Source organism: Pseudophryne corroboree, chromosome 1 (assembly GCF_028390025.1).
Source record: "Pseudophryne corroboree isolate aPseCor3 chromosome 1, aPseCor3.hap2, whole genome shotgun sequence".
In the NCBI taxonomy this organism is placed as follows: domain Eukaryota; kingdom Metazoa; phylum Chordata; class Amphibia; order Anura; family Myobatrachidae; genus Pseudophryne; species Pseudophryne corroboree.
Genome location: NC_086444.1, coordinates 315,881,148 through 315,887,070, shown reverse-complemented (window position 1 = coordinate 315,887,070; position 5,923 = coordinate 315,881,148). Strand labels below are relative to the sequence as shown.

At 47.6% G+C, this 5,923-nt stretch overlaps 1 long non-coding RNA gene across 1 annotated transcript; it reads left to right on the top strand.

Annotated features, from left to right (window-relative positions):
- The first annotated feature begins 708 nt into the window (after nucleotides 1-708).
- Nucleotides 709-4,436, top strand: LOC135062492 (uncharacterized). Its single transcript, XR_010248891.1, has 6 exons — nucleotides 709-3,003; nucleotides 3,128-3,261; nucleotides 3,404-3,539; nucleotides 3,677-3,811; nucleotides 3,954-4,093; nucleotides 4,236-4,436. It is a non-coding gene; the product is annotated as an uncharacterized LOC135062492 (long non-coding RNA).
- The last annotated feature ends 1,487 nt before the right edge of the window (nucleotides 4,437-5,923 follow it).

The following is a 5,923-nucleotide window of genomic DNA, read 5'->3' as shown; positions in this document are numbered from 1 at the left end:
AGATCCCTTCTGGGGTTTTGCTTCTCGAGTTCCCTTCTAGAACTATGGTTTCAGATACCCTTTCTGGGGTTGCGCTCTTCAAGTCCCTACCTGGAGTAACAGCTTCTGAGACCCCTTCTGGTATGGAAACCTGAGCTAAAATATTTGATGTCCCTCTATAAGCTAGAGCATCGGGTACCGCTCCAGCACTCTGGGCATCGGGTACCGCTCCAGCACTCTGGGCATCGGATACCGCTCCAGCACTCTGGGCATCGGATACCGCTCCAGCACTCTGGGCATCGGGTACCGCACCAAGATCCTGAGCATCGGGCACCTCTCCAGGACCCTGGGCAACGGGCACCACTCCAGGAACCTGGGCAACGGGCACCACTCCAGAAACCTGGGCAACTGGCACCACTCCAGAAACCTGGGCAACGGGCACCACTCCAGAAACCTGGGCAATGGGCACCACTCCAGGACCCTGGGCATCGGGCACCACTCCAGGACCCTGGGCATCGGGCACCACTCCAGGACCCTGGGCATCGGGCACCACTCCAGGGGCTTGCAACTCTGCTTCAACAGGAACCTCAAGAGAGGAGAGAAACATTCTCTTTTGATTCCTAAATCTATAATGGGGCTCCCTTGCCCAAGGACCCCAATTATAGGACAGAGAGCTTTTTAGTGTGGGTTGTGTGACAAGTACCTCTGCCACAGTAGAGACAGGAGTAGGTCTTGTATCCTGACTCAACTTGGCCAGAGGTCAAGACTCGTCACCACACTTTGGCTTGCGCAACTCACAGGTCTGCAGATAGTGGCCTAAACCCCCACAATGTAGGCATAAGTTTAAGTTTCTGCGACGCAGACGCTCCTCTTCTGAGAGCCTGGGCCGCAGAAAACTTTTAAACCTTTTCTCTTCAATTAAACCAGAGGATTCTCTTGTCACCATACTGTGAACAAGAGTCTCTTTAGAGATAGATGTACTCTCAACGACTTCTGGCAAGATGAGCAAGATTTTAGTCAGAAGGTTTTGCAGTTGCTTTAGGGATTGCTGCAAAACTTCTAGTCGCTCTAGTCTCAAAGCACTGAAAACAGAGTTCAGGGCTGCGAGAGATGCCTGCAGGGCTTGCATAGTAGACATAGGAGGATTTAAAACTAGACAAGACTAGACAAGGCAGGACTAGACAAGGCAGGACTAGACAAGGCAGGACTAAATTTTTGCTAAACAAAACAAGACTTTTTTTTTTTTTTTAAACACCGGACTGGATTTTTTTTTTTGTAAACACTGGACTGGATTCTAACACCGGACTGGATTCTAAACACCGGACTGGATTCTAGACTAGACACTGGGCCAAAAAAGAAAAAAAGTTTTATTTCTTTTTTGTGGTATGGCTGGTGATAATGTTATGATTCCAGCACTCTGGTCTGAGGAGATCTTATTGCAAGGACCGGAGCACTGGAACGTAATGCTGGGAAAGGGGAATGGAAAGGGAATAGCCCCTGGCGCCCTATCTCCGTTGTCTCGCCCGTGCTGTCAGTACACTCTTGCGAGACTATGGTTGCTTGAGCCCATGGCAGCCGCGTTTGAAGGGCAGATTACGTCTGCCCAACTTCGATGCCCCCTCAGGTCTTAATGAGAGACAAAGAGTGTACCAAGACAGGGTGATAACAAGGGGCCCTCTTACTGAAACAACCAAAGCCAGGGGCTACTAACTAGCCTAAAACTAAATGTATGTGCAGCTTGCCGCCAAAGGAAAAGAACAACAAAGGAAATGCTGACCACACGCCCACACAATACTTTTGTGTACCGGCGGTGACAGCATAAGCAGAACCCTCTGCAAAACACCAGTGACAGAAATAATAATGGAATACAGCGGCCTAGGCCGACGGACGCGGCAGAGCTGCTACTCACGGAACCGGTACGAATACTGGCAAACGGACAGGAACTCCCAATGCTGCTGACACAGACTCTTAGAACTGGAGGACAGGCAGAATCCCAAACGAAAAGACCGGTGGACACCAAGAAGCCAGAAACTTGACCAGGCACAGGCAAAGGCACTGGACCTCAGGACAGGAACGCCTCACGGCAGGACACGGGATCAGACATAGGAATCGACACAGGGACTGACTCAGGAATCGACACAGGAAGCTCAGGAACTAGCAGGAACCAAGCTCAGAACTCAAGCAGACCGGATACCCAGAAATATCATCAGCGTCTGTGAATTGCAGTCAGCCAGCATATAACAGAGAGGCCTAATTAATAATCTCATGCAGCTGCCCTGTTGCATGACTCCAAACTGACAAGATGCAATTAGCAGCCAGGTGAGGCTGAACACATGGGAACAAGCTGCAATTACACAGACTCACCAGCGGCAGCAGACAAGAGTATTCTAAAACAGAGTAACAGGAAATCCTGGCATGCAAGACAACTTTATAAACATAAAATAGGAATGAACCACTACCTGTGGTTCATAACAGTATCCCCTCCTTAAGGGTGAGCTCCGAGCACCCCATGACACCCACGGGGAACATGAACAGAAGTATAACATAAAATACATAACCAAAATGCAAAAATGGAAATAAGCCACAGCCGTGGCTCATAACATTTGTATTCTACACAACATTTGTGTTGCAAACCGTTTTCCGGTGACTATTTGTAGCAGGGCTTTGCTCCATCTGTGGGTATGGACGAAGGAGATGAAGCTAGAAGTCATTTAATCCAGACTTATTTTTCCTCAGCCTGTGAGTATACTTGTAAAATTTGTATTTTCATGTAAAATCAGTGTGTCATATTTTCCATTAAATCAATGTCTTTTATTTTTTTTTTTTATTCCAGAGTTTTGTCCTGTTGACAGTTTTATCCTCAAGTTGCATCCTGTTGATGGGTTGTCATTGATTTGTCAGTTTGGTTTGTTTACCCCTTTTTTGATTCCTGTTTACGGATTTCTTTTTGGATTCCTGTTCCTGTTGACGGCTTACTTGTGATGTGGACCTCCCCCACTGCCATGTTACAAAGATACCCTTCAGGTGAGATACAGGGACCCAACATCCGTCTTGTCGGTGGAATCTGTTGCTGGTACCTGTTGTTGCTTTTCAGGAGGGATGACACGATTCCAAGTACCTTGAAATTAATCCTATTTGTCTTCCACAGGTGTCATGGAGTAGACCTCCCAAGGTCAAAGTACCCTCTCCGGTGTAAAGTGATGCTACAGTCCCCCCTCTACCATGACGGCCTACTTGTGATGTGGACCTCCCCCACCGCCATGTTACAAAAAGACCCTTCAGGTGAGATGTATTGGCCCAATCTCCCTCTTGTCGGTGTAACCTGTGTGTTTGTGCATTGTTGCTGGTACCTGCTGTTCTTCTTTTACCGGATGGATAACACGCTTTCACATACCTTGAAATTAATCCTTTTTCTCTTCTGCAGGTTTCATGGAGTAGCCCTCCCAAAGTTAAAAGTACCCTCTCCGGATGTAAAGTGACGCTACAGTCCCCCCTCTACCATGACGGCCTACTTGTGATGTGGACCTCCCCCACCACCATGTTACAAAGAGACCCTTCAGGTGAGATGCAGGGACCCAACCTCCCTCTTGTCGGTGGAACCTGTGATTGTGTAATGTTGCTGGTACCTGTTGTTGTTTTTCTGGAGGGATGACACGTTTCCAAGTACCTTGAAATTAATCCTTTTTGTCTTCCACAGGTTTCATGGAGTAGCCCTCCCAAGGCCAAAGTACCCTCTCCTGTGTAAAGTGATGCTATAGTCCCCCCTCTACCATGGACGGCCTACTTGTGATGTGGACCTCCCCCACCGCCATGTTACAAAGAGACCCTTCAGGTGAAATGTATTGGCCCAACCTCCCTCTTGTCGGTGTAACCTGTGTGTTTGTGCAATGTTGCTGGTACCTGTTGTTCTTCTTTTCCAGGATGGATGACACGCTTTCAAATACCTTGAAATTAATTCTTTTTCTCTTCCGCAGGTTTCACGGAGTAGCCATCCCAAAGTTAAAAGTACCCTCTCAGGAAGTCAAGTGATGCTACAGTACCCCCCCCTCTACCATGGACGGCCTACTTGTGATGTGGACCTCCCCCACCACCATGTTACAAAGAGACCCTTCAGGTGAGCTGTATTGGCCCAACCTCCCTCTTGTAGGTGTAACCTGTTTGTTTGTGCAATGTTGCTGGTACCTGCTGTTATTCTTTTCCAGGATGGATGACACGCTTTCAAATACCTTGAAATGAATCCTTTATCTCTTCCGCAGGTTTCACGGAGTAGCCCTCCCAAAGATAAAAGTGCCCTCTCCAGTGTAAAGTGACGCTAAAGTACCCCCTCTACCATGACGGCCTACCTCAAGACCTTCAATACCACCGTATCCCTTAAATGCCCTATTGTAAATTACATTTACTATATTTTAAAGAAAAAACACAAAACTTCTAAAAATTGATAATTTTATTGAAGAAAATTAAACAGTTGTATTTTGTATTGTTCAGAAAAAAAAAATTGTAATAAAACAAAAAAAAAGTGTTTGTTCTTCATACATTCCTTGTTCTTGTGTAGATATCTAGAAAAAAAACAGAAATTCAGACTTAAGTAAAGGGCACTGTAATGATGTCACATTCACATTCTTTTTCCAAGAACATTTGTGGAACCACACAGTCCAGCAATGGGTTTTGCTGGACTGTGTGGTTCCCCAAGGGCAGGCGGGCCAAAGTGGAAGAGTCACGGTGTCAGTAGTCTGCACTTTGCCACGCCTGCACTTGTGGAACCACACAGTCCAGCAATGGGTTTTGCTGGACTGTGTGGTTCCCCAAGGGCAGGCGGGCCAAAGTGGAAGAGTCGTGGTGTCAGTAGTCTGCACTTTTACATGCCTGCACCTGTGCAACCACGCAGCCCAGAAAAACCCATTGCTGGACTGTGTGGTTCCCCAAGTGCAGGCGGGACAAGGTTTGTGTAAGTGTGTGTATAGTGAAACATGGCATTACTCACCTTTGCAAGCACAACACGAACAACGCTGTCCACGCCTCTTTGTCAACCATTCCTATAAAGAATTTAAAAAAATACTAGTGAATGCTCAAGCAACACAAAAATGTGTCACTGACCTGGGTTGGGGATGTTGTGGACTCGGGGGTTCTTTCGATGGTCGGGAATAGGAACCACAGGTGGGTCGGAGCAGGGATGGTCGGATATAGGATTTCCTCATACAAGACTCTAATAGTTAGGTTTGGTAAAAGAATGCTGAGGAACTTTATTAAAGAAAGGGAGCAATACAGCGGCACATGAAAGAGCGTGAACTTGTAGGCAATGTCAAAAAGTTACTGAAGAATTCATGAGCAAAGAAGAACACTGAAGAATTTGTGAGCGATGTTTAAAGACACAGATGAATGAAGAACTTGTGAGCGATGGTAAATGACACTGAAGAATTGGTGAGCGGTGTTTAAAGACACTGATGAATGAAGAACTTGTGAGCGATGATAAATGACACTGAAGAATTGGTGAGCGGTGTTTAAGGACTCTGATGAATGAAGAACTTGTGAGCGATGGTAATTGACACTGAACGCTGGAAGCACTAAGGTTGGTTTGGCCCGCAGGCCTTGCTGAATCCAGGGAGCGCTGGCAACTGCACTGCAGAGGAACACACTAGTTGCTCGGATCACTGGAGACTGTGCTGCAGGAAGTCACCCTGAATGCTAGGTGCAAAGGAGTATAGCTGCTGGGAAACACACTGCGTACGGGAGCCCTGGCATCCACTTCGGAAAAGAGACGATACTCAGGCACCGAGGCTCTGCCCGGCGTCTGACTTTGAATCTCCCGCCTCCGCTGGATTGGCGGAACAGTCTGATGATGTCACCTGCTCCCCGCCCACGTGATGCCGGGTGTCATGGCGGCTCTCCTGCCCCGGAGAACCGCCGGGAGCCGTGCCAGCCAGACGCCGGAGCCCGTGGACCACCG